We start from the raw sequence: 27,236 nt of genomic DNA, 5'->3' as shown, positions 1-27,236 counted from the left end.
TGCAAAGTACATAATTCAAGTAAGAACAAAGCTTGACTTTGTATATTAAAAAAGAAAGAAAGAAAGAAAGAAAGTCAAGTCAGGACACTGAGTCCCAGAGGAATCCTTGGTTTCTAAACATTTGAATTGGTTTGCCCATTTCTTTACTACATTCACTGCATTAAAAACTACAGCTGGTTTCCATTTACACCTCATATGGATAGTCAACAGTTCTGGATAAATTTATTATCAGGTTAGGCCATTCTAATCTAAATTTTTACAAATGAAATGTTCAACAAATTCAACATTTTTGTTTAAATTCTTAGCCTTATAAAGTTTAGAAAATTTTATGAGGTTATTATATCGGTCTATAATGTATTTAGTCCTGGAAGCAACATGGTCCTTAATTTATCAAGGACTAAAAATGGCTTTGGATGACATTTTTACTTAAAATTTTTTGAAAGTCCAGTGCTATTTTGAACATCTACATCTTGCCTACAGAGGTAGGCAGGAGCTTATGTTTCCTATCTTAATCAGAGCAAAGTCTAGAATAGCTATCGTTTATTGAGAACCTACTACATACTCAATATTTGGCTATATTATATTATTTAATGCTAAGCCAATAATGCTTCAAGGTGAGTATTAGTTATTATCAACTTTGGGTGAGGACCTAATTGGGATTTCTAGTCACATGGGAAATAGCAGAGTTAGGATTCAAAGCTTAGTCTGACCAATTCCAAAGTCTAGGTCTCTCCACCAATCTTCAGAGGATAAAACCTCCTTCCTCCACATTCTGCCTTGATGTAAGAAACTTCTTCCCATCAGAATCCTGGTAGAGGGAATCCCCACTCTCTGAAGCCAGGACTAATCCTGTTTATATGAACCAGCCTTAATTTCCCAGGCCTTGGGAACTGTGGGTACCCAGGATGCCACCAACGGGAGACTGGCTGGACCAGCAGGTGGAAAAGAAAATATAAGGAGGAGTTAATTAGACCATGTTGAAAGCTTAACAGTAGAAAGCAGATTAACAATTCTGGTCAGAGATGTGTCATAATTTGGAAATGTTTTATGAGACAAAGTAAGTGGGAAAGCTCACATTTCTATCTGGGCAAAGTCTCCACTAGCTGTCTTTTCATGTTACAGATGAGGAAACTGACGCTGAGAGGGATCTAGTCATTTGCCCAAGGTCTCACATTTAATAAGTGAGTTTGCCCATTTGCAAATTAAAAGTATTAAAAAGTAGATCTTGTTTCCTTTTATACCTTATATATTCAGCACATGTGAGTAAATTTGTTATCAGGTTGTTAGAGTGTTCTAATCTAAATTATCAGTTAAAGAAAACTCAGTGTAACAATCAATTCCTGACCGCTTACGAATAGCATTTTTGTGCTGAACAAATAAATTGGTATTATGAGTTCCTTCCTCAACATATATTGAAAACGGACTTTTCAGAAGTCTAACTTTTGAGTAAGAGATTCTCCTCAACCATGGTTAGTGTTTCAGATGCATGATTTGAGTGATTAACTCTCTCTGTTAGCATCTGCACATTTTGCCCCTAAGATCCCTTCCAGCTCTGAATGTTTGTGATTCTACAAAATCTAGCCCAGCTTGCCTTCCAGGTCGGTTAGGCCAAGAGCTAGCCTCCAAGTCTCCTGCCTCCTGGTTATGTGGCCAGCTGACTATCTTGCTCATTGGCAGTAATTTTATATGCCAACCAGATGGCTCTCAAAGGGGGCTTTCTAATCAGCTCCACTCTGCCTGGGAATATGAGAGGAGGATTATGTTGCTTGGTGCTCATGAGGCAGTCGAATGAATGGTTGAGTAGATGGACAGGACTGAGGAATCTGAACTCTGGGGAGCCTCCAATTCTTAGGAGTTTTCTAACTTCTATCCATTAGGGTCTGTGGAACGGAGTACACGCTTGTTGGCAAGGATGAGACAGGAAACTGAAGTTACCCTCTAGGAAAGACCTGGAGGGAGACGGGAAATGTGAACCAAGTGGTTTTCAACAGAGAAAAAGTGGTGAGTGACTCAGATTTCTGGTCGACAACATTCTGCCCCACTTCAACTCTCCTGTGGTAATATCCTCCACATGCCTCACCACTGTTTTGATATCACTACCTCAACTTTAGCAACAGAATAGTTCCTGCTTTTATTTCTCAGTGCATCTGCAACATGGCACTAAAGGAAAGAACAACAAGGTTTTACTAGATCCTGAATTGGCAAGATTCAGCAAGATGGCTGAGTTTCTTCTTTCTTGAGAGATTGGCAAGTAGGGTGAAGAGGGAGGACAGGAATGTAAACTGAAGTGGAGGAGGAAGAATTCTCACAGATTGGTAAAAGCCACCCTGTGTGAGAACATAATCCTCTCCTAATATCTTCCTTCATCCTGGGCAGCATATACTCCAAGACTCAACCTGGGAACAAAGTCATTTGTTTTCCTCTTCTCTCAGATAAAGACATAGCTCAGAGACGCCATAACCATGCACCTCATCTCACCAGAGCAGCTTTAACAAACCTCAGTGAATCTTCACTTCCTTTGGACTGAAGATAAAAGCAGAATAAGTTTTTGTTGATTGAATTATCTACCTTTAATCATGTCGCTGGCTTGCTTCCTGCAAGATCTGTGTATCTCCCATGGCACCCAGAGCATTGTCTGGTGCAGTGAAGGGGCTCATATGTGTATGCTCTTCACTGACCAACACCAACGTGGGAGTTCTTTCTCTGCTCCCATCACTACCAGCAGAACCATTAGCTTTGTCTCATGAAGCCACTTCCTAAAATAGGAGAACCTGCTCAATGAACTAAGGAATGGACCTAGGGGATGAAAATACCCATGGAAGTCTTTCAAGTACTTAATCACTTGTTTCCCAAGGGGAGCCACATGGCAAGCTGTCTGGCAAGCAGACCACAGGCTTTGTTTAAATCTGTCCCTCCCAGAACAGGGAAAAGGGAGACAGAAATAAGAACGGTCTGACAGCAACACCATTGCCTCCAAATTGCGCCTCAACCTTTCCTCAGCTCTCAGTGTCAGAATATGTTTCATAGAACTATAGGACGGGCAAGGCACTTTGCAGGATGCCATCTCAACCTTTTCTTTGAGGTGGAGAAAATCACGTTCAAAGAGAGTATTATATCTGAAGACCTCAGCAACCAGGGTAAGAGCCCTATTCCTTAATTTCTAGTATTCTGCTCTTTGTAATGCAACATGCTGGCTCAATTAAAGTTCCAAGCGTTCATTTAAATAGGTAGTTATTGGGGCACCTGGGTGGCTCAGTCAGTTGAGCATCCGACTTCAGCTCATGGTTCATGAGTTTGAGTCCCACATCAGGCTTCGTGCTGACAGCGTGGAGCCTGGAGTCTGCTATGCATTCTGTGTCTCCCTCTCTCTGCCTTAGCCTGCTTACGTGTGCTCTCTCTCTCAAAAATAAGTAAACATTAAAAAAATAGGTACTTATTAAATGGTTATAGAAATGCAAGTTAATGAACAATTCTGGTAAGATGGCTTACAACTTATTTCTCAATTCCTCTCACAAGAAAATGTTATAGTACACTTGTTCAATTTTTTTAAAGCTCAACTAAATATAATTTTAGGCAAAATAGTAAATGTTGGCCAAAATATCACCTGAGACCAAGGGTCACTTGGGAAGTATCAGAGAAGTAGGCTTGATTGCCGTTTAAGTCAATCAGATTAAGTTTAGCCAGCTGAAGTAGTCTTTATCCTATTTGATTTGCAAAAAAGAAATCTCATGAGTTAGCATGAGCAGCTAAAAATAAGTTGCAGGTTTCATTTTCCGTTGTTCAGTATGGTTTTGAAACCAAAAGGTGCAGAGCTAGGAGATTCACCAACGCCTACTGAAGATCAACAATTCAAACTGTCACCTTTCTAGCACACTGTCCTGATCTATGGTCCAAAGCCAGGCCCAAGAAAGGATCTTACCATGGTCCCTTGAGATGAATCCCCATAATAACACATGGCAGGAAGTTGGGGGCTAAGGCTCATCCTGAGGGACAGTGGCTTATGTCTGAGTGCCTTGTCATATCCGGACACGATGCCACATAATCAGTCCCGTATGCTCAGCTTCAATCTTAGGTGATGCTGGGGACCCCTCAGTAAAGCAAGGGAATAAATAATACTAGCAGTTCAGTAAGATAAGGCCCTGAAGGTAGTGAGCTCAGCAAGTACCCCTTGACCTAAATGTCCATGGCCTTGTGCAATTCCATTCTGTAAACCCAAGTGGCTCATGAGAAGTTTAATTTCAAAACTGCCTTTCCACGGCCAGATCTGGCAAAAAGGTGTTTGACAAAGGCAGACATCCTTCAAAGGGAAGGCAGTCATCTCACGCTGCAGCATTCGGCCGTGGCACAAGGCTCAGGGAATGCAGTGTCGCTATAAGAAAGCCCTCAGCTGAATGAGACTGAAAGGGGGCAAAGAAGGGTTAATCTCCTTCCATTAGAGGAGGGCCCATTTGGTGAAGGTGAAGAGAATAATCTGTATGAAGAGCAGAGAAGACAAAGAGCTATTCCAGAAAAAAAATCACTGTGCAGGGGCAAGAAGGATGATTTGTCCTAGATTTTCATCGTGAGACCATTTCTTAGATCTCTGAGTTTTTACCTCGCTTTGAAGTTCCAAGTCTCAGGGAGGGGAAAGGGGGTGTATTCACACTCCATGCTGGAATACTTGAGTTTGATTCCATCTGAGATGGGCTGTCTCTAAAAGGCAGAGGGCGAGGCCATAGAAGCCTACCCGTAAATTAGAAAGTGGTAAAATAAACAATAGTAGTTGTTCATAAAAGAGAGGCCAGTGGCTGAATCCTCTTTTTCTGAGGTGGGAAACACTCCCCCTCTTTTTTAACTTAAACGAGTTTTTCGAAGTTGCTTTTAATTACATTTTTGGAACTAGATTAAGAATCACCAAAAAATTGCAAAAATAGAACAGTAACTATATAACTTCATCTGGCTTCCCCCAATGATAATATCCTACACTAGCCTAGTACAAGAAGATGACATTGGAACAATACTATTGATTCAGGTGTGGACCTTATTTGGATTTCACCAGTTTTTACATGGTGTATGTGTGTGTTCATGTGTGTGTGTGTGTGTGTGTGTGTGTGTGTGTGTGTGTGTAGTTCTATGAAATTTTATCACATGTAGTGACAGGAATAGCCATCATCACAATCAAGGTACAGAACTATTCCATCATCACAAAAAAATCGTATGCTAACCCTCTGAGAATCACAATTTTTTTCCAACACTAACCTCTGGCACTGATCTCTATTTTCAATCACTACAATTTTGTCTCTCTGAGTTCGTTATACATGGAGTCATATAGTATATAACCCTTTGAGATCGGCATTCTTGCACCCAGCATAATGCCCTTACATCCATTTAAGTTGTATGTAAATAGTGTGTGACTTTCTATTGCTGAACAGTTTTCCATGGTATGGATGTACCACGGTTTTGTTATCCATTTTCCCCTTGAAGGACATCTGGCTGGTTTCCTGGTTTAAGCTATTAGAAATAAAACTGCCATGAATATTGATACACAGCCTTTTGAATGAATATGAGTTTTCCTTTCTCTTGTATAAATACCCCAGAGTGGGACTGTATGGTATATGTATGTTTAACTTTGTTAAGAAACACAAACTGTTTTCCAGAGCGGCTATACCATTTATGTTCTCACCAGCAGTGCAAAAGCAATCCAATTTCTTCACCTCCTTGCTGGTATTTGGGAACATCAGTATTTGTTATTTTAGTCTGATAGATATATAAGGATTCTTCTTGCTGGTTCAGTCAAGATAGCAGTCACGTGGGGATGCCTTCAGAGCTTGGCTGGGGTGGCTTCCAATATTTCTCACTGTTCCAGATTTCCTAATACTTGTCTACACAGCAGTTTGAGTTGTCCAGCATTTCAGTGATGGAAAAACAGGGCTCTTGATATGCAGGGAGTCTTTAGGTTTGACCAGTTATTCCGGACTATAAGTGGGACATCACCGTCTGGGGATGCTGGACTTCTTTGAGGCAGTACATCTTGGCCCAACGGGCAGACTTGATACCAGTGATACTCTCCCAAGAGGGGATATGAAAGCCATGATGGGGCAGCCTTGGGGCAGAGACAGAATTTGCTTGGGCCAGGGTCATCCAGCAGCTTTGGTCAGAGACTGTGTGAATGCTTTTTATTCCTAAAGTTAGCTACTTATTAGCAAGGTGTGTGGACTCAGCACAGACAGGGAAGAATGGTATCACCAGCGGCACTCATCAGATCACAGACCCCACTGAACACTTTCTCCCCTTGGACTTCCTACTCTGTTGATCATCTCAGATTTGCCAGTAGCATGTGGACACCTTGTCTGGATGTCACAGAACTCTAACATCTACCTCCTGGGGGTTAGATCTGGAGGTACTTCTGTCACCACCACATGGACCTTCTTGGCCACGGGATCCAGGTCATGCCAGTAATTAGAACTCTATCTAAGCATCAGAAGGTGCCTCAGCCAAAGAAGTTGTAAAGGATGCCAGGGAGATGGGCTTTACATAGAGCCAATAGCATAGTGATGACAACTGCTCCAGCCATGTCTGGGAAGTCACCTTCCATCTGTTGTGCCCCTGATTGAAGACAGGTGGTAGACCTTCCCGGAATCTGTACTCATCATCTACAAGTTTGGATCAGAAGGCCAAGAATCAGGAGAGCAGTGATGAGCACTGATGCTATGTGGGAACAGCCAAGAGATCATGAAGGCTCTGCACAGAAGCAGTGAGCTTGATGAAGAGGCAAATTCCCTGGTGTCTCTGGGTATTGGCTCTTCCGCTTTACCTGGTGCAGTCACAGGAGGAAGATGTGGACTTGGGCATGGAGGAACCTAAATAGTGATTTATAGAACCTAAACATGAACTAGGGACCATCAGGAGCTGAGCCTTTTGTGGAGGCTGACTGTGAAAGCAAATGATATGACGGTGACCCACCCCCCCTCCTGAATCTGGGATGGTAGAATGAGAAAGGTCAGTCATATGCCATTAGGTGACCAATAAGCCTGGTCTGATGGGCTTGAGCACAGTTATGCAGACGGGATGGATGGTCACACTTCCTTAGAAGGTGGAAGTTTTCCTTAAATTTGGTCATTGTTTGTTTACTATGTTTTCTGCTGTAACAGAGAACTTCCCCCATTTCCCAATTTCAGGAGCCTCTTCTCTGACCCACTGTCCTTCCTCTGGCCAGGTGCTCCTACTCACCTGCTGTCAGAAGGCAGCCTGGGGCACAGCACCTTCCAGATTTAAAATGGCAGGCACAGCTACAGGCAGGCACCTCCCCAGATGGTGAAGTTATGTGATGGGACTCTGAGGAAGAGTCACGCAGCTCCTCTCTAGCTCTGGCTTTGTCTTCTTTTGCAGTTAAGATATGACTACAATATGAATCTCTGCTCTTTTGCCTTCTGACTCTGGACCCCATTTCCTACTCTGCTCTTGTATGTGGCTCTACGTGGCTGTTCCATGTCTTCTTCGGCGCAGCTTTGGTGTTACCACCTCAGGGCTTAGGCACACAGTGGCCTGGTCTCATTAGGTGACCAAGCTGGGCCCCTGGGCCCCTCACAGGGTCTGGGCTGCCCACACAGGTCCTGAGATATGGCCCTGCCTACCAGAAGGCGGATAAAAGTTTCCTGGCTGAGGCAGAGTGTCCATCGTGAGGAGTCTGTCTTCTCATTGGGGCTTTGTCTCTGCTACCCTGAGGCTGGGGAGATCTAGGCCCTCTGTCTACCGAAGTCCTAGTTTTACTGCCGCCACTGAATCTCTGGCTAACCCCCTGGAAGTAAGTGAATCATTCTGGGTCTCAGTTATCTCATACTTACGGTAAGGTTTCCTGATTCCCTAGCTGAAAATCTTTCAACTACACCATACCACAATTAAGAAAAAAATCTAAAATTCAGAGGCCAAAAAAAGAGACTTTAAGTTAAATTCTGGTTTAGATATACTATCTCAGGGCTCCCTGTTTTCTAATAAGTGTTTGCTGAAATGAATGTTTATTAAATTGAATGCAGCATATCAATAGTTCTCAGGCTTTAATGTGTATAAGGATTAGGAGGGTGTATTAAAAAGAAACTGATGGGGACTTAGGTTTCGAGATAGATACTGGTGACTTTCTGGAGGCTAATTTACCAATGTATATTAGGACATTTAAAAACAGGTCATTTGACCTACTGATTCAATTCTAGGAATTTTCCCCAAGATGTCCACAAAAATTTATCCACAAGAATGTTTACAGATTGGTAACAGCAGAGCTTTACAGCCAATCAAAATGCCCATCAAAGGGGCATCTGGCTGACTTAGTTGGTTAAGCGTCAGACTTCAGCTCAGGTCATGATCTCCTGGTTCGGTTCGTGGGTTTGAGCCCCACATTGGGGCTCCCTCTCTCTCTGCCCCTCCCCTGCTCATGCTCTGTCTCTCTCAAAAATAAACATCTAAAAAAATACCCATCAAAAAAAGAATGGACAAATTAAGACATATCAATGCAATGGAAAAACAGACATTAAAAATCAAATTTTCAGGGGCACTTGGGTAGCTCAATGGGTTGAGTGTCCAACTTTGGCTCAGGTCATAATGTCATGGTTTGTGAGTTTGAGCCCCACTTTGGGCTAGCTGCTGTCAGCCTGTCAGCAAAGAGCCTGTCAGGAAACACTGCCTCAGATCCTCCCTCACTTGTGCTCTCTCTCTCTCTCAATAAATAAATAAAACAAACAAATAAAAATAAAAAATAAATAAAATGTTCACAGGCCACTTAGTGACCTGGAGAAAGGTTTACAACACAGTGGTAAGTGAGGTGAGAAAATGCATAAAAATACCATGTCAAATAATTTCTATTTATATATGTGAAAAACTGGAAAGAAATACATCAAAATGTTAATACAGAATTGTTGCTTGTTTGTTGTATTTCTGGAGGCTGTTGTTTTCTCCTTGATCTTTTTCTGTAGATTCCATTTTTTGTATAGTAACTAGTTATGACTCTTTATATATGAAAAACAATAAGTATTTTAATTGAAACAAAAAGGAATTTGCATCATGTAGAGTGAAAACGGAGGGAAGAGACGCCTCTTAGGAGTGCAGCCCAGCCATAGCCTGGCTGCAGAAGGACTCATACTCTATCTGGTGCTTGGGGTGAATTTCAAGCTACATTCTCTTTTGTGAAGCACCTTGGGATAGTTGATGCCAAGGAATGTGGGTCAATGAGAAAGTCCTTTCACTAGATACTGCTTTCCCGCTACACTCAAAGATAACAGATGACAGGATCCGGGACATGGAGGGGAGTTCACAGTTTAAATGATACCTTCTTCACTGCTCCTGGGCTGAGCTCATGCCTGTTGATTCTGTGTATAACCCCCACCCCATAACACCGAGCAGACAGAATGCACTCAGGATGAGGGGCTTTTGGACAGGCAATGGACTCCATTCTCATTTGGGAGACATTATCCGACATCAATGCTTTTGTGGAGAGGTTTCAAAGCCTCCTGTGGCCAATACACTGGGAGCTCCCTAAGATGCCAGGAAATACCCTTTTTGTTTTTGTTTTTTTTGTTTTTTTTTTTTTTTGGCAGAGAGACGGCTCCAATCCATCCTGTCTCAGATTTCAGTGACCCCCTAGGTCAAATCTCTCTCTGAGTAACATTACAAGCCTCTTGGTTAGGTCTCTGGCCTACAGTCAAACCTTTCCAAACGACCTTGAAAATTTTACTCCACATGCTGTGTGTGGCTAGGTAAGGAGTGGTACTAAGGATCTCAGATGAAAGTCAATTTAGAAAGATCAAAAAATTTTAAATGATGATACTTAACAATATTAATACCAACGTCAAAAGTCAAAACACCAATGCTAACCATTATTATAATTATTTTCATCAATCCCTTGACTTGCTATATATTGTTGCCCAAACCATTTCCCCCCAAACCATTTTATATATATTACTTTATTTATTCTGACAGAATCTCAGTTTTACATCCTTTAAAAATACCATTTTGGAGGCGGGAGGAAGCTTTCAAGTTCTGATGAAAAGCAGAGGCTTCTTGAGTTAAAAACAAAACTGTGAAGTCTTCAAGTGTGGTGTTTTCCAACTTAGTTCTTGACAAGAAATTGGGGGATTTCAGCATGAGCAATTCCAAAGCCCTATTACCATGAATTCTTAGCTTTGGTGAATATGACGTGGCCTTACTGCAAAATCCTCTAAGTGGAATAAAAGAACGTTCATAAATGCTGACCCAGTGTAAGAAGGGGGTTTGTATTTCTGTGCTATGAAAACTATAAAACCTCTGTGATTAAAAATAACCAATTGAGGGGCACCTGGGTGGCTCAGCTGGTTGTCTGACTTTGGCTCAGGTTGTGACCTCATGGTTCATGGGTTTGAGCCCCACATCAGTCTCGCTACTGTCAGCACAGACCCCACTGAGTATCCTCCATCCCCCTCTCTCTCTGCCCCTTCTCCCTCTCATGCACACACATGTGCATGCTCTCTCTCTCTCTCCCAAAAAATAAACATTTAAAAATAAATAAATAGGGGCACCTGGGTGGCTCAGTTAAGAATCCCACTCCAGCTCAGGTCATGATCTCACAGTTTGGTTCGTGAGTTCAAGCCCCGCATCAGGCTCTGTACCAACACTCAGAGCCTGGAGCTTGCTTCAGATTCTGTGTCTTCCTCTCTCTCTGCCCCTATGCCACTCATGCTCTTCTCTGTCTCTATCAAAAATAAACATTAAAAAAATAAAAATAAAAATAAAGTAAAAATAAAAAAGTAACCAACTGGTCTAGGCACTATCTATGGCAGCCTGCTATGCACGGTCCATGTCTGCTTATCATAGATTAATTGGTCCAAGCTAAACTCTAAGCTCTGAAAAGACTATGGAACCTCAAATTTTAATTATGCCCCTCACACAGAATAAATTTTTTTAAATAATAAAATATAGAATTAAAGATAAGGAAGTTCAAGAAAAGTGTAATTTTTCCCATGATGTCTACTTTGACACTTTTGAAAATGTTGAAGATCAAAATATTTACAAGGTGTATACCTTGTCACTGCTGCTTTGTTGGCGTGTTTGTGAGGTCACCCAGTGTGCTATACCAACACTGTGGAGGGGTCGTGCTGATAGTATTGAAATTCTGATTTGGTGATTACACACTCCTCCCTGTCACGCTATCAATGAAGCTAGACATGAAAAATCAGGAGACTGACCCCTTCCACACACACGCTCATATGGTCTTCCTACATACTTAGTGCTCTGAGAAGTCATTATCACATGGCAGTTGAAATTTATAACTGAGACTGCTGAGTCTCCCAAGTAAAAGGACGCTGACATCTTTCCTTCTTGAATGGTCTTTGGCCTTGCCCTTCCTGGCCGACTCCATTAGACTGGGACTTCCAGCAACAGATTGTCCCCACCTGGTTCTAGCCTTTGAAACCTAGCACTTGTTCTCAACTTACCCCTTTGGCTGCACCCTTCTAAGCAGGCTCTGGGTTCCCCCATTCAACTTGCCCTTATCTTTAGCTTCCTCCACCAGCCCAGCCAGCTTTCAGTTCATTAGATACTTCCAGGACAAACCAAGGCACAGCAAATGAACTTTGAGAGACTAAAGCATTTTTGCAACAAATCAACTTACTCTATTCCACTCCTCCTTAGACCATTCCTGATGTGAGAGCACTGGGCAGAGGTGAGCAGCAATAGGAGACTAGGCCAGGCACCAGGCTCCATGAGAGCCCAAGAGGCTGTGTCAAACTGGCCAGTAGCTGGCCTTCCCACACAATGCACACTGTGTGCTCTTCAGGGTGTGGGTCCCAGAAATGTCAAGTCCAGGGGCAAATTTCAATCATAAATCAGGGTATCTAGCCAGATATTGACAACAGAACTAGAGAACTATCTCAGGCAAAGGCTGTAGTCCACTTTTAGTATATGTGCTGCTGAAGCAAGCACATGTAATCTGTTTTTATTGGAGGTCTTTATGATGCCTTTGGGCCATCATACATATGGTTTCCGATATTTACCTGCAGGGGAATTCTGCACTAAGACCCACAATGGTGAAAAGGCTACATAAAATATAAAATTAGTTCAGAGTTCTCCAAACAGGGGTTATAGCCTTAACACTCAATATTTCAGTACATGTTTTAAAACTTTCCCCGAAAAGAAAAAAAACTAGAATTATGTATCAAATCCTTAGGGTTGCACTAATCTCTCCAGCCTGAACCTTTTAAATCTATTTTTAAATGTTTCTCTAATAACTTGGTTTGAAGATTCCATTTCAGTCAAGGATCCTACCCCCTACCCCGAACACACACCCAAGATTAAAACATGAGCCAAGATCTGGAGTAGATCAGGCAGGATAGCTTCCCAAATCTCCCAGAAGCAGACAACCATAAGCTAAAGAAACCATGAGCTTTCCAACAGACTACTGGGGCTCAAAGGTGGGGGAATGGAATTCTGTTGGACAATTCCAACTAGCATGATTAGACCCAGAACCAGGAAACAATGCCAGAATGATCTTAGACCAAGGGGAGCCTGGAGGGGAAAATAAGGGATAGAATGTCCTTCCTCATGTGCTAGTCACTGCCAGCATGGTAGTGCTCATATAAAGGCTCACAGTTGGAAAGAACAGAGGCATCTTAAAAAATCTCACCCACTGCTCCTTGCTCATATGGCCAGATGTTACCTAAGTGAGTCAGTCAGGGAATACTAAATACCTGATAATTTTTTGTTTCTCCCACTGATTCGTTCTGCTATCTTATCCTTGAGCATCTCTAAGCTCTTTATTATGCTGTGCCAGAGAGGACAATCTCTTATCCAGAAACTCTCTAGAACCCTCTCTAGATCCCTGGGAAGTAGCTGCATAGCTGGGAACTACATTTCCCAGATCCCTTTGCAGTTAGCCACTGTCATGTGACTGAGTTTTAGTGAACCGAATGTGAATAGAAGTGTTGTACATCCCTTCTAGGCATGGCCTGTGAAAACCTCCTCTGTATACTTTTTCACACTCTTTTTCTCTTCTGCTGGAGAGTGGAGACAGTCCTGATAACCTTGAAAATCACGTGCTGTAGAGGGTGGAGTCTCTTTCCATGTGTATTTCTGAATGCATGTGTGAAAGAGAGTTACATAAGCAAGAAATAAGCTTCTCTTGTGTTTGAGCCATCATACATTTTTCAGGCTACTATAGCAATTAGCGTATCCTAACACTTACATGCCCCTTTTGATATAGTTGTTTTTGTGTGTGCACAGAAGTTCCCATGCTTTCTCCCCTTTCCTTAAATATTACTATAAACCAAGAGAACAGAACTACTGAACTTATACTTAAGCAGCCATTAGGGACAAATAACACTCACCAAATTAGTGGTCACAGCATTCAGATCTTACAGCCAGAAGAACAATAATTTAGCAGAGTCTCACTTTGACAACCTGATGCATTAAATTAAAACAAAAAGTAAATGTAAGATGTACAAAACGAATATAATTATAAAACAAAAATATGATTACTTTCCAAAGGGTGTTGTCAGACTATAAAGGAATTTGCCACTGTTTTCCAGTAAATGACAAGCTTCCCTATTGCCTTTAAATTTTATTTTTTAAATACATCCCCCTCTAATCATTATAAAACAGAATGTATAAAGAACAATTCTACTCTGCTAAGTAAGCTATTCAAAGACTAAGTGCTGACTCAGGGGATGACACGGGAGGCTAGGAGCACTGGGTGTGATTTCTACGCCTTTGTGCTCTGCAGTACTTAGGTACACATTTAAACTTCTCTCAGGAACTTAACTTTCTTGGTTAGGAACTTGCAGAGCTTGTAAAATTATAGGCTAGGCAAAGGCGTAAGTTTTTCAGGTGACGTTAAAACAGACATCAGAGATACATTCAATCTGTCTTTGTGTTTAATATCATTCCAGATGCAAGGGCACAGGGAGGAATTAAAATAAGCACTTTATAAACACGGTGATGAAACAATGGAGGTACGTGCACCAAAACAATCAGAGGCAACCAGAAACATGCTCTGTAAAGGCGGCAGGTTGTGGATGTTTTCTTATGAGAGTTGCCATCTTTTACCAGGTTATGTGCAAAACTACAATTGGATGACACAGGGTACGTATTTGCCTAGAACAGGCTTTCCTTTTATGTCTGATTACTCGGTTTGAGATCCAGGAAGCAAAGAGTTCAGAACTCTGAACAAACATTCTGGCTGTCCAAAACAGAGCACCAGGGCTCCGGAGGGGGAAGAGGAGACGAAACAAGAAGGTTGGCGGGGGAAGGCATGACTTGAGCCATTGCCCCTAGGCTTTCAGCCTATATATATACGTACACATATATACATATATATATTTTTTTTTTGAGAGGAAATGCATTCTTGTCTGGTCCTGTGCGAAGAGAGAGATCAGATAAAACCCCTTTAGTGGTATATTTGGAGGGTCTCCCAAATGCAGTCCCCACTCCCTCCCTCTGGGCTGGGGCCTGCGAAGCCACAGGTGTCAGGAAACAAGATGGCGCCACAGAGTGTAGGGCGCTGAGTGAGGGGGGCAGGGGTGGGCCTTCACTTACTCCGACGCTGGCTCCTCTGAAACCCAGACGCTGCCAGCTCCCTGGGCTCAGGAGTTATAACCGCTTTCTTGCTCTGGGTTCTTCACTTCTTGTTGAGATCAGCTCCACATATTTTTCTGATGATGTCACCCATTCTGACTTCCTACATTTTGAAAGTTGATCTACAAGCAAAACCTTCCATGAGGCTAAAAAAAAAAAAAAAAAAAAAAAAAAAGAAGAAGAAGAAAAGAAAGGTGTGTTGTGAGGAGATGGAGAGGAGGAGGAGAGAGGCAGTGGCCTCCTTATTTTGAGATTTGCTGCAGCTGCGAGTGCCACTCCCCAGCCAGTTTCCTGGCTGCAGAGGGAGGCCAGTGGCCGGGCGTGGGTGACGTCAGGGACAGGCCTGAGTCATCGCCAGCGGCCTGGCTGCCCTGCCACTCGGAAGGGGACAAAAGGAACCTTTGATGTCCAGAGGCCCTCCTCTCGGCACACTCGCCTGTACTAAGCGGCAAGCCAGGAGAACATTCCTGCTGTCTCCCCACCCCCAGCCGCCCTTCCTACTTCCGGAACAGTCCCAGGCAGATTCAGGAAGGCCTCCCCCGGAGAGACGTCACCCTCTTGCATGGCAGAGGCATGGCCACTCTCTGTCAAAGAAAGAAGCACAAGAGGGTGTTTCTCTGGGGATTTCTTACATCTCCCTCTGGCTTCCCCCTTTTTCCTCGTGGTGCTGCCCTAACTAGGGAGTCGAGGTAGTATTAAAAGACACGTGAAGAGGTGGAAGGTGCTCTTGTCACATTCTCTGGACAGTATCCGGTGGTCAGTGCCTTTAGGCCATGGCCTGGGGCCTCAGCTCCCTGTCTCTGAGGGCCAGTGTGAGCCTGCACCTCCTGGAGTTAAGAGGGCACCATTCTTTAAAAGAGGTTTTTATATCCCAGAGCTGGCATGGGACTCAGTAAATACACCATGAATGAATGTATTTTGATACATTTAGATGATAATTCTTTTTAAAAGCTTATTTCTTTTGATAGAGAGAGCGCACATGCACACACATGAGGGGGCGTGGGAAGGGGACAGAGGGAGAGCAGGGGAGAGAATCCTAAGCAGCCTCCATGCTGTCAGCGTGGAGCCCCACTGGGACTTAATCTCATGAACTGTGAGACCGTGACCCGAGCGGAAATCAAGAGTCGGACACTTAACCGAATCAGCCACCTACGTGTCCCTAGATGATAATTTCAAAATAAACTAGTAGAAAACATATATTGAATACTTGCACTGAATGTTCAAGCCTGTGTGCTAAGTGCTTTACAAAGATTATTTTATTTATTGTTATCATCATGACAAAGCTATGAGGTTAGTTACTATTATTATTCCCTATTCTATAGATGAGAAAATGGATGCTCAGAGAGATTAAGAGGCTCTCTAAAGTCTCACACTAGTTAATGGCAGATCTCAAATCCTGTTTGATCTCAAATCCTGTGTTCTGAATCGCCATGCTGAGTAGCTGAAGTGAATATGTGAATAATGACCAAGGGCAGCCTGTTCAGGTGAGCTGTTCAGGGTAATGACGGGGCTTGAAGCCAATTCCACAAGGAAGTAGTGGAGCAATTAGGGATGGTCTGTCGAGGGTAGTAGGCCTCATGTCCTCTTTATGGGCCAACACAAGGTCTGGGATAGCCAGAATGGTCAGGAGGGCAGGTTTGTTGTCAGGTCCCAGTGGGGGTGAGAAGCTGGGACTGGGAGAAGAAGCCAGGGAGGTCTGGTGGTTTGTGGTGGATGCAGGGTGCGGGAGAACAGTAGACAGAGTATCTCAGAGGGGCTGAGACCCAGATTTGTCTTTCTGCCCCTGGACTCATGGATGTACGTTGGAGGGGCGGGGGGGGGGGGGTCAGCGCAGCTAAAGGCACTGCTTTTCTGGGACAGGCAAGAAGTCTAGAAGGAAGAAAAACAAGATAGCTTTCAAAGACTCCACGACCTAGAGAAGGAGTTAGAACAATGGCGTGTTTCAAGTACAAGGAGGGGTTGGAGGTGACAGGGACAGAGCTGAACCTGACAGGGGCAGTCATTGCCTCAGCACTGCCCTACCAGGATCAGCTGCCTTTCTGGGACAGAGTGAGAGTCCGGTCAGTGGCTGTGTTCATGCCAAGATGAGGTGGGTTGGCAAGAGGAGAGCATCTGCTTATGGGGGAATATGGGCCCAGGATAAAGATGACCTTGGAGGTCCTTCTCCCTCTGGGCTTTATGATTCTATGTTTGTACTTTGCCATGATTCTCCTAAATGTCTCATTCCAAAAGAAAAAAAAAAAAAAAAGACAAATGCCAGGAATTCCCAGCCCCTTGCAGAAGTGGGGAGGGAGGTGTCAGTGGCCTCCTCAATAATGCCACGCCATGGCTTTCCTCCCCACTGTGGCTATGAGACCCCTCTCCCTGGCTCAGGCGATCAACACCTCTGACAGCTGGGGACATCGTGTAGTAACCTCATTCCTGGGAGTTATGCCAGTTGCCACTCTGAGGAATTACATGTGTGCTGTGGGATCTGACTCCCCAGCAAGGTTGAATTAGCAAAGGTGAATTTCAGAAGAGAGATAGCCACATGCTTTTAATTAGGGGAGCAGCAACAACCGATCAGGGTCATTGTCAACGTCTACACAGAGCCTGACCTTGGACTGAGGAAAATGCTCTATGTTCCAGGCATTTTTGGCAGGAAGCTTGGGTTTCCCCCCCCCCCCCTTGTTTCTCTGTAGAAAATGCCTTTTGGTCATCTCCCCACTCTGCTTCCCCAAAGGGTTGGTGGCCTTGCTTGCTTATTTCTCTAATAAGATAAAGAGAGACTATTATTTTAGTCTACCTGTGGGGCCAAGGTAAGAGAAAAGGAAAAAAAGGGGAAATGATGACTCAGCTTGAGTGAGATGCAGGGCCTGGCACCATGTGTCCTGGGATTGATTTTAATACAGGATAAAATCAGAACTGGGCAAAACGTCTCCTGGGGGACACAGAGAAATATGCACGGTGACGCCCCCTAACCTCTACCCCATCTAGAGAATCCTTTGTTACAACAAATGCAGTTACATACTGATAATTAAAATATACATCAATAAAACCTTTACAGGTTCAAGGAATTCCTCGAAGACTTGTCTATACCTGCTGCCTCCAATTTCTCTTATCTCATGCACTTTCTAAAACACAATTTACTAAGATAAAATTTACATACTATAAGGTTAACCCACTTAAAGTGTACAAGTCAATGGATTTTAGTATTTACAGAATTGTGTGACCTGTAATCTAACTTTAGAAGCTTTTTGATCATCCCAGAAAGAAACTACATGCCCATTAGTCACTCCACACTAGGGCCAGCCCCCACCCCCTTGTCCTAGGCAAACATTAATCTTCTCTCTGTCTCTATAGATTTGCATCTTCTGGACATTTCGTACAAATGGGATCACAAATATGTGGCCTTTTGTGTCTGTCTTCTTTCACTTAGCGTAATATTTTCAAAGTTCGTCCATGTTGTAGAATATATCCGTACTTCATTCCCCCTTATCAAAGTTTGTTTGTTTATTCATTTTAACTTCTTAAAGTAAGCTCTATGCACAGCGTGGGGTGTTGAAACCCATGACCCCAAGATCAAGCCAGCCAGGTGCCCTCGTACTTCATTCCTTTTTATGCCCAAATAATATTCCATTGTGTGGATGTGCCAGGTGGACATATGTTTTCATGTCTCTTGGATGGATTCCAAGGAGTAGAAGTGCTGGGCTGGGTCGTAAGGTGACTCTATGTTTAACATTTTATATGTGGGCTGCGAAGCAAGCACTCTGTTTAACGCCTTAAGGAGCTGTCAGACTGTTCAAGAGCACCATTTTACATTCCCACCAGCGATGTGTGAGAATTCTGATTTCTGCACATCCTCACAACACTATTCTTGTCTATCTTTTTTATTCTAGCCATCCCAGTGGGTGTGATGTGGTATCTCATTTTGCTTGCGATTTGCATCTCCCTAATGACTAATGATGTTGAGCATCTTTTCATGAGCTTACTGATGATCATTTGTAGGTCTTCTCTGGAGAGCTGTTTGTTCAAATCCTTTGTCCATTTTTAAATTGGTTATTTGTCCTTTTATTTTTTAGTCTTTATACATTCTGGATATAAACCTCTTATCAGAAATACGCTTTACAAATATTATCGTCCTGTCTTTGGATTGTCATTTCACTTTATTTATGATATTCTTTGAAGGAGAAAGGTTTTTAATGTTGATAATGTCCCATTTCTCAATCTTTCGGTACATCACTTGTGCTTTTTGGTGTCAAATCTGAGAAACCATTGTCTAAACCAAGGTCATAAAGATTTATACCTAAGTTTTATTCTAACAGATTAACAATTTTATTTTATTAAAAAATGTTTATTTATTTATTTTGAGGGGGAAGGGGAGGGGCAGAGAGAGAATCCAAAGCAGGCTCTATGCTCAGAATGGGGCTCAGTCTCACAACTGTGAAATCATGACCTGAGTTGAAATCAAGAACTGGATGTTTAACTGACTGAGCCACCCAGGCACCCCTAATAGATTAATAGCTATAGTTCTCATATGTAGGTCTATGATCCACTTTAATTTATATAGTATAAAGTAAGGATCCAAAGTCATTCTTTTCGTGTGGATATCCAGAATCATTTGTTGAAAGATTATTTTTACAAGAACTCTGGACATCTAAAACTGCTCTAAAATACAAAGTTTATTTATTTATAAATTTTATTTATTTGTTTGTTTGTTTATTTATTTTTGAGAGAGACAGACAGACAGTGAGATAGGGAGGCACAGAATCTGAAGCAGGCTCCAGGCTCTGAGCTGTCAGCACAGAGCCCAACGTGGGGCTCCAACTGATGAACTACGAGATTATGACATGAGTCAAATTTGGACACTCAACCAACTGAGCCACCCAGGTGCCCCCAAAGCTTCTTTTAAAGATTAGTCCATTCTTTCCCACATTTAATTGTCTTGGCCCTTTTGTCAAAAATCAACTGAGTATAAATATTTGCTTATTCTGGACTCTTAATTCTATTCCATGGATCTAGCTGCCTGTTCCTATGTCAGCACTACACTGTTTTGATTAGTACAGCTTCATAATAAGTGTGAAATTGGAGAGTATGAGTACAACTTTGTGCTTTTTCAAGACTGTTTTGGCCAATCTGGATCCCTTGCATTTCTCTTTGATTCCTATGAATATCTTCTCAATTTCTGCAAAAAATCCGGTGGGGATTTTGAAAGAGATTGTGTTCTACTTGTAGATCAGTTTAGGGAGTATTCCCAGTTTAACTATCTTCTGATCCGTGAACCTGGGAAGACTTCCCATATATTTAGATCTTTAATTTCTTTAAACAATGTTTTACCATTTTGGTGCACAAGTCTTACATTTCTTTTGTTAAATCTTATCCTAATTAACTTGTTCTTAATTGATATTATTTATATTGGAAATAATCTTTGTTCATGGACTTGTTAAGAGCCCCTAATTTGGAGGTTGAAAGAAGTTTCAGTACTGGCTCCACTATTTCTTAGTTATATGACTTTAAGCTTACTTAGCCTGTATCAGCCTCCTTTATTTTTTTAATCTGAAAATAAAGGAAATAATAATACCATCTTCTGGGTTTGTTGTGTAGATTAAATAAGGTAATGCGTATCTGACCCTCTTGGACCATGACCTACATGGGCCAGTCTCAGGGTAATGTTACAATCTAAGAAACCCAGTCCAGTCACCAGAAAATAATTTCAAATTAGCTCATATTCAATACTTGCATTTCTCAAGCACCATACAGAGCTCCCTGCACGGGTTCTTAACATCCTTTTCCCCATCTTATCCAAACTCCTACACCCCATAGCTTTTGCCCCCTCTTCTTTCTGCCAAGCTCCCTGGCAAGTTTTTCTCTCACCCTAACCAATGTTACTCTAATTCTTCTACTTCTGTCCTGTTCTTCTGATAGGTGAGGGGAAGAAACTGGACAGGCAAAGCCAGAATTCTCTTTAGCATGCAGGATGAAAAGAAAACCAGGGAACTCTCAAACTTCATTTGTATCGTCATTCACATAAAGTGCCCAGTGCAATGTCTGATAAGGGCTCAATAAATGTTGGGTTTTAATTTTTATTATGGTATTGTTACATTATGCCTGTATACACTTTATGTTAATGGAGCAAAGGTTAGATCATGACCTCTAAGAATGCAGCTGGGAGACTACTGCTCAGTGGCCCATCCTCACTCATTTACATGAATTCAAGATTATTGCTTTTCTTTCTTCTTCCTGAATCATTCCCCAAAGAATCAGCCCCTAGAAAATTGTGAAAGAATTCATCCTTGAGGCTCTCTGAGTAATGTTTGGGGGTCATATCTCCTGTTTCTTCCCCAGCCAAGCACCAGGATTCCATCCTCCCACAAAAACTTCTAGGACAGTGTTTTTAAAACTGCAGGTCAGTACCCACTATTTATTGGGTCAGAACCAGCATTAGTTTCAAGTGACAAAATAAAACAGAACAGAAAAATTCAAGTACATTATAAGACTTTTGTTTCAGTTTTATAATATGTGTGCGAACTGGGTCTCTCTGAGAAACATATTTGTCACTGTGGTTCAGGATTTTTAAAGGCTAAGACACAGTGTTGGAGTAGATCTGTCACTTTCATTAAGGTATTTAAGCAACTCCAAGAGAATAAAGTAACACCCCTCCAAGTGGTTAGTCCATTTGGATAGGGATTGAAACCTTAAGTCCCAGGGATGAAGTTCCATCAGCAGTGGAGGATTTGGGGGGAAGTGAGGCCTTTTTCTATAATTTATAACAGTTGGTGGAGGATTCTGTTGCCTTTGCAGACCTCCCCCACCCCCCTCTTGTTTCCCCCACCCCCCATGCTCCCTCTTAGTCACCATCTCCTTTCCCTCTCATAATACCTGCAAATCCACACCTGAACTTGTAAGGGGCTTCCTATTTCTCAAAGCTTTTTCACATATGCCATCTCATTTGATTCTCACAAGCATCCCATGAAATTGACAGGTCAGATCTAAACCGTTGCCTGACCATGTAATTCCATGTGCGACCTTAATCTCTCAGCTTATCTCCTTAGCTGCTATATTTAACCAGAAAGGTTAAGAGACTTGGCCAATGTCGCACAGCCTGGAAGTGGCAGGGCCTGGAAGAGAACTCAGCCTTTCGCCTCCTAGCCTGGTTATCCCATGGGTTCTCTTCATGGAGACACATAACTTCTCTTTAGTAATGTTATTCACCTGACTGCCTTATGAAGAATGTTTAAAGAAGCAAAGAACACTTCACTTTCTTCTATCATATCTAAAAACACCAACTTTTATGGCACAAACCACAAGACAAACAGCTCTACATGCCTTGTGGGTAAGAGTTATAATTCTCAGCATCAAAGACTATTTATTAAAGGCTGGGCCCTCCAAATCGGAGACAACAAAGTCCAAAAGGAGACGAAAATAAGGTTCCCCAAGGGCTCTGTTCTGTCCTTTGTGTTGCAGAGTGTCCCCTCTAGTGGCTCTGGAGGAAAACAGCTTCTAGAAAACATTCATAGATTCGGTATTGGTGAAATCAATGTTGGAGTTTTAAGGGAGCTTGGTTCAAGGTGTCCCATCACTAATGAGAAATTGAGAACAAGAGCAGTGGTTCTCACCCTGGGCTGATTCTGCCCCCAGGGAAAGCTTGGCAACTTGTATAGACATCTCTGTCTGTCATTTGCCTGGGGATGGGTGATGCCACTATCATTGGTAGGTAGAAGCCAGGGATACTGCTAAACATCCTATAATACACAGGACAACCCCTCACAACTGAGGAAATGGCCTCGATGTTCCCAAGTCCTTTACTACTGATGAAATTTGATCCCTCGGACTTACAGTTTCTATCCTCATCCAAATAGACAGACCACCTGGAGGGGTGTTACTATTATGCTCTTATGAGTTATATCAACACCTTAATTCTCTGGTCCCAAATGTCAATAGTGCTGAGGTGGATTAGAGTCATGGTTTATGATCTACCCAAGGACCTGAAGCTCCCCGTTCCCAAAGCTTTATTGAGATGTTGCTGACATATAACTAAGGACTTGCAGCTTTATTCACAGCTTTTGATGGCTTGGGCTATGTGCTCTCTTTCTTTTATTTTCTTTCTTTTCTTTTCTAATGCTTTTCTTAGAATTGTGAAAACTTGAAAAACAGTACATGTTCATAATTAAAAGCAATATAATAAAAGACTTATAAGACTTCCTATTACTCCTTCCCATAATCAATGTTAACAGCCTGGTTTGTTAGGTGGGACTGTATTAATATCCACGTTTAGATTATTTTTGACTTATAAAAATGATCATTCTTATGGTTATACTTTGAACTCATTTCATCAACTTATAAATTTAGAAGATTATATTCCCCTAATAAATAACTATTTATATAAGTTGACCTAACTAAATACACTTAAACATTTAAAACAACATTTACAAATTTAATATCAAATTCTCTCAGGCATTTCAGTTAGCTCATAAAAAAGTTACAAATTTAATGAACAAAATCTTGCTAAATCCAAACAATCAACAAAACTAAAAGTATTAGTACCAAGTATTAGTACCAAAATATATAAAGAACTTATACAATTCAACACCCCAAAAACAATTAAGTTAATTTAAAAAAAAAATTAAGATTTTATTTTCAAGTAATCTCTGCACTCGATGTGGGGCTCAAATTCAAAACCCCAAAACCAAGAGGTGCAAGCTGTAGCAACTGAGCCAGCCAGGCACCCCAACAAATAATCCAGTCTAAAAATAGGCAGAAGACATGAACAGACATTTTTCCCAAGAAGACATCCAGATGGTCTACAGACACATAAAAAGATGTTCATCATCACTTACCATCAGGGAAATGCAAATCAAAACTACAATGAGATATCCTCTTACCCATCAGAATGGCTAAAATCAACAACAGAAGAAACAACAGGTGTTGGCAAAGATGTGGAGAAAAAGGAATCTTCGGACACTGTTGCGGGGAATGCAAACTGGTACAGCCACTCTGGACAACAGTATGGAGGTTCCTTAAAAAGTTAAAGATAGAACTACCCTATCATCTAGCAATTGCACTTCTGGGTATTTACTGAGAGATTACAAAAACATTAATTCAAAGGGATACATGCACCCCTGTGTTTAGAGCAGCATTACTTACATTAGCCAAGATATGGAGGCAGCCCAAGTGTCCATCAACTTATGAATGGATAAAGAAGATGTGGAATATATATACAATGGAGTATTATTTACCCACAAAAAAGAATGAAATCTTGCCATTTGCAATGACATGGACAGAGCTAAAGAGTGTAATGCTATGCAAATTAAGTCAGAGAAAGACAAATGTCATATGATTTCACTCATATGTGGAATTTAAGAAACAAAACAAAGGAGCAAAGTGGGGAAAAAGAGAGAGACAAATCAAGAAACAGACTCTTAACTATAATGAACAGGCTGATGGTTGCCAGAGGGAAGGTGGGGGTGGTGGGTAAAATAGGTGATGGAGACTAAGAAGTGCACTTGCCATGTGTGATAAGAACTAAGTGATGTATGGGGTGCCTGGGTGGCTCAGTCAGTTAAGTGTCTGACTTCGGCTCAGGTCATGATTTAACAGTTCGTGGGTTTGAGCCCCGCATCGGGCTCTGTGCTGACAGCTAGCTCAGAGCCTAGAGCCTATTTCAGATTCTGTGTCTCCCTCTCTCTCTGACCCTCTCTTGCTCACACTGTCTCTCTCTCTCTCTCTCTCAGTATTAAAAAAAAATTAAAAAAAAAAAGAACCAAGTGATGTATGATGTGTTGAATCACTATACTGTATAACTGAAACTAACATAACATTGTATGTTAACTGGAATTAAAATAAAACCTTAAAAATTAAAAAAAATTAACACACGTACACACAAAGATACTATGTCCCTGTTATTTACGCCATTTGTAGTTTAGTGTTTTCTTACTTGCAGCCAAATCTTGCATATTGAGCACGCATATGACCCCATAACAGGTACTTGCAGTTAAGGACTCCTAATGGTTCTCCCTGGCCTCACAGCCTCCTTTTACCATCCTGCATCCAGAACATTCTTCCTAAAGGGCCACTTTGATTAGAGAATTCTACTGCTCAAACCATTAGTGGTAATATTATGCCAAACACAAGAAGTTAGTCACAAAGACCACATATTATATGATTCTATTTATATAAAATGTTTAGAACAGGGAAATCTATAAGGATAGAAAATGGATTAGTGGTTTCTTAGGCTTGGGATGAGGACAGAGGGTTAGGGGGTGATAGATAAAAGGTGCACATTCCTTTTTAAAAATTTTTTTAAACGTTTATTTATTTTTGAGAGAGAGAGAGAGAGAGAGAGTGTGTGCACATGCATGAGTAGGGGAAGGACAGTGAGAGTGGGAGACACAATCCAAAGAAGGCTCCAGGATCTGAGCTGTCAGCACAGAGTCCATTGTGGGGCTTGAACTCACAAACCACAAGATCATGACCTGAGCCAAAGTCAGACGCTTAACTGACTCAGCCACCCAAGCACCCTAAGGGTACACATTTCTTTTTGATGTGATGAATGTGTTCTAAAATTGACTGTGGTTTTGGTATCACATATTTGTGAATGTACCCAAAACCACTAAATTGTACACTTTAAGTAGGTGAATTATATGTTATATAATCTCAATAAAGCTGTTAAAAAAATAAAGCCTCCAGTGGTGATCCATTATCTAGAAAATAAAGCAAAAATTCATTACCTTGGTATTCAAGGCTTTCCATTCTCCAGCCTCAAATTATATCTAATTTAATCCCTGTCTACTTTTTTTTTTTAATGTTTTATTTATTTCTAGCAGAGAGAGAGAGACAGCGTGAGCAGGGGAGGGTCAGAGAGAGAGGGAGTCACAGACTGAAACAGGCTCCAGGCTCTGAGCTGGCAGTCAGCCCAGAGCCCGACGCGGGGCTCGAACCCACGAACCACGAGATCATGACCTAAGCGAAAGTCTGACTCTTAACCGACTAAGCCACCCATGCACCCCCCTGGCTACTTTTCTATATAGCAGACAATTGGATAGCTCACAAGTGCAGAAACACAATCTGTGCTTCTCTGCTTCTCTACCCTTGCTCCTGTGTTCCCTTGGTCTAGAATGACCTCTTCCACCATCTTGGCCTCTCAAAATCTAGCTTGCCTAATCAAGGCCCAATCTGAATGTTCTCCTTAATATTCCCAGGCAGAAACATTGCTTGCTCCTCTGAATTCATAGAATTCAATATATCTCCTGTGGTGTTTGCCTTGTCCTCTTTAACAGGCTGTGTTTACACAATCCCATTGACTATACTAGCCCCAGCTTCCAAATCAAAAGTTGGATGGTAATGACGTATCTGAAAGAATATTACAAATATGAGCCACTTTAGAAATTTTGGATTATATGGTTGCCATGATAGTTTTCCCACTAAAGCAAATAGTCTTTGTTGGATACAAACTGGTATTATGTGTCCTTTCCTCTTTCATAGAGTTTTTACCACTGTTTCTTAGATGGATGAAGGAACTTAGTCTCCCTTTTTCTCTAGGATGCATGGAAATGCAGTTAGGTGGTTTTAATGAATGGTCTTACCCCTGCATTATATGCCAAATAAATAAAAGCTACACTGATGATATAAACATTTTTAAAGGTTGTGAAAGTACCAAAAGAAAATAAAAGAGAAGATTTTTTTATAATCTGTGATAGAGGAGACCTTCCTAAATGAATCACAAAATTCAAGATGCCACCAAGAAAATCAACAATAAATTTCTCTACAAAAAACCCAAGCCTTCTGTATGGCAAAAGATACCATAAACAACATTAAAGGACAAATAACAGATTTTGAGAAAATATATATTTTTAAGTTTATTTCTTTATTATAAGAGAGAAGAAGAGAATGCATGTGCATACATATGCAGGTAGGCAAGAAGCAGGGAGGAGGGGGGAGAGAGAGAATCCCAAGCAGGTTCTGCACTGTCCGCTGGGTCTGTGAGATCACGACCCGAGCCGAAATCAAGAGTCAGACATTTAACTGACTGAGCCAGCCAGGCACCCCAAGAAAATATTTTTAAGAGATATAATAGTTAAAGAACGAGTATAAACTGGATTCCTAGTCCAGCTGCTGCATAGGAAGTCTTTGCAAATTGCCATTTCCTCATTTCAAATGGTCACAGGACACAGTGGCACCTGCTACAGTTAATGCTGCAGACATGTGGCTCAGGTTTCTTTCCCCGCTTCTCCTCCTAAGCTGCCCTTTGAGATTTCATTAAGTGTCCAAATCTCCTTTGTTAATGCTTTTAGCCACCCCACCTCCACCTCCACCACACAAATCCTACAGGCTCAGTGTCTACCCATGAAACAGAGTGGTGGAGAAGTTAACTGTGTCTTATCTTTTTTACTGCTGTGGCCTTATCAGCAAAAAAAGAATGATAAGGTAATTTTCTTCTTGGCCTTGAGTTTTAAGTTCTGGGCTTCCTGTCCTCAGAGGAAAAGAAACAACCCTTTGTGCTTCACAGTCTAAACTAGAGAAGTTTCTAGGCTTTCCAGGATAAAAAGCCTTTTCACTCAGATCTTTGTTTACAAGCCAGACTTAAGAATTACTCAGGATTAAAGGAGGGAAGTGTGGCTCAGCTCCACTGGTGGCTCCCCCAGAAGGAGAAGTGTGTGTGTGCACGTGATTACATGTGTGTGTGCGTGTGT

General features: G+C 41.8%; 1 protein-coding gene across 6 annotated transcripts in view; it reads right to left on the bottom strand.

Annotated features, from left to right (window-relative positions):
• The window catches only part of ZBTB38 (zinc finger and BTB domain containing 38), a 158,288-nt gene that overhangs the window by 92,405 nt on the left and 38,647 nt on the right, over positions 1–27,236 (bottom strand). For all 6 annotated transcript variants that reach the window (XR_005531129.1, XR_005531127.1, XR_005531128.1 and 3 more), the window contains exons 3-4: positions 14,530–14,714; positions 13,323–13,395 (exon numbers count right to left, since the gene is read on the bottom strand). The gene's annotated coding sequence lies outside the window, so the exon portion shown is untranslated. The remainder of the gene's footprint in view (positions 1–13,322; positions 13,396–14,529; positions 14,715–27,236) is intronic.

The sequence above is a fragment of the Hyaena hyaena genome, unplaced genomic scaffold (assembly GCF_003009895.1).
Source record: "Hyaena hyaena isolate Hyena2069 unplaced genomic scaffold, ASM300989v1 scaffold_311, whole genome shotgun sequence".
Classification (NCBI taxonomy): Eukaryota; Metazoa; Chordata; class Mammalia; order Carnivora; family Hyaenidae; genus Hyaena; species Hyaena hyaena.
The sequence above is the reverse complement of the archived record's forward strand: the minus strand, read 5'-3'. Positions and strand labels throughout refer to the sequence as shown.